This window comes from Aristolochia californica, unplaced genomic scaffold (assembly GCF_029961685.1).
Source record: "Aristolochia californica isolate CCGP_79_NKW_82.1479 unplaced genomic scaffold, dmAriCali1.0.hap1 SCAF_6, whole genome shotgun sequence".
Lineage (NCBI taxonomy): Eukaryota > Viridiplantae > Streptophyta > Magnoliopsida > Piperales > Aristolochiaceae > Aristolochia > Aristolochia californica.
In genome coordinates this window covers 10,366,960-10,368,867 of record NW_027182257.1, presented here as the reverse complement: position 1 = coordinate 10,368,867, position 1,908 = coordinate 10,366,960, and positions in this window count along the sequence as shown.

Below are 1,908 nucleotides of genomic sequence, written 5' to 3'. Positions count from 1 at the left end.
TCTTTTTGCTTCCTTTTTTCCTTCTTCTTCCATTCCTTTTTCTTCTTTCTTTACATTATTTTGTCTTTCTTTCTTTCTGTCTTTTTCTTTCTTTATTTCATTTTTTCTTTCTTTCTTTATTTCTCATTCCTTTCTTTCTTTATTCCCCGTTTCTTTCTTTCTTAGAAAGAGCAAAGAAAGAAATAAATAAACAAACAAACAAGAGAGATAGAAACAAGAAGGAATAAATAAAGAAATAAGGCTCAATGAAAGAAATAAGAAAGAAGAAAAGAAGACGAAAGAAAGATGACAAAAAAAAAACAAAAAAACAAACAAACAAACAAACAAACAAACAAGCAAACAAAGAAGAAGAAATGAAGAAAAAAGAAAAAAGAAAAAAGAAAGAAATTAGAAAGAATGAAAGACAATTGAAGAAGTGAAGAAAGAAACAGGAAAAAGGAACAAAAAAAACATAAAAAATGAAAGAAATAAATAAAAAAGAATGAGAAATAAAAAAATAAGAATAAAAAGAAAGAAAGAGATAAATAAAAAAGAAAAAAAATACATAAATAAATAAGACACATTGAAAAAAACAAGAAAGAAGAAAAATTGAATCAAGATAGAAATAATGAAAAAAGAAAAAAGTATAATGGAGAAATAGAATGAAAGAAGAAAAAACCAAACAAACAAAGAAGAAATATAGATAGAAAGAAGAAAAAATGAAAGAAAGAAAAAATAAATGAAGAAGGAAAGAAGACAGAAGGAAAGAAAGAAAGGGAAAAGGAAATAAGAATGAAATAAAAAGAAGAAGAAAGATAGATGGAAAGAAGAAAGTGAAAGGAATGAAATTAGAAAGGAATAAAGAAAGACAAACATAATGAAAGAAACATGAAAGAAAGAAACAGAAAGAACGAAAGAAAGAAACAAGAAAGAAAGACTTAAAGAATGAAGAAAACAAGAAAGAACAAATAAAAAAAGGCACGTAGAAAGAAATAAGAAATAAAAAAAGAAGGATTAATAAAGAATCATGATAGAAATAAACAAAAAAATAAGTCAGAAAGAAAGTCTTTCTTGTTCCAATCTTTCTCTTTTCTTACTTTTTTTTTCTCCTTTTTCTCCTTCATTGATTCTTTCTTTCTTATTTTTTCTTTCTTTCTTTTTTTCATTCTTATTTTTACTTTTTTTCTTTCTTTATTTCTTGTTCTTTCTTTTATTCTTTCTGGTATGATAAAGAGATAATAGATAAAGAAAGAAACTAGAATGAAAGAATAAAAGAAATAAATAAAGAAAGAAGAAAGACAAAAGAAAAAAAGAAAGAAATAAGAAACATAGGAAAGAAAGAAGATGAAATATATTTTTTGTTTCATTCTTTATTTCTTTATTCTTTTTTTTATCTTGATTCTTTCTTCTTCTTTTCTTCTTTCTTATTTCTTTCAATGTGCCTTATTTCTTTATTTATTCTTGCTCGTTTCTTTCTTTATTTTTTTCTTGTTTCTTCATTGAAAGAAAAAGGAATGAAACTAGCAAGGAAGAAAGAAAGACAAAGTTAAAGAAAAAAACATGAAATTAATAAACAAGAAAGATCAAATAAATTAAAGGGACATAAAAAGAAATAAGAAATAAGAAATAAGTGAAGAAGAAGAAAGAATCACAATAGAAACAAATAAACAAACATGTCAAAAAAAGAATAAGAAAGAAATAATAAAAAGTAATGAAAAAAATGAAGCAAAATGGAAGAAAGAAAGAAAGAAGACAAAAATAAAGAAAGAAAAAAGAAAAAAAGTGAAAGAAGAAAAAAGAAAAATCAAGAAAGATAAGAAAGAAAGAAGATGAAATATATTTTTTGTTTCATTCTTTATTTCTTTATTCTTTTTTCTATCTTGATTCTTTCTTTCTTCTTCTTTTCTTCTTTCTTATTTCTTTCAATGA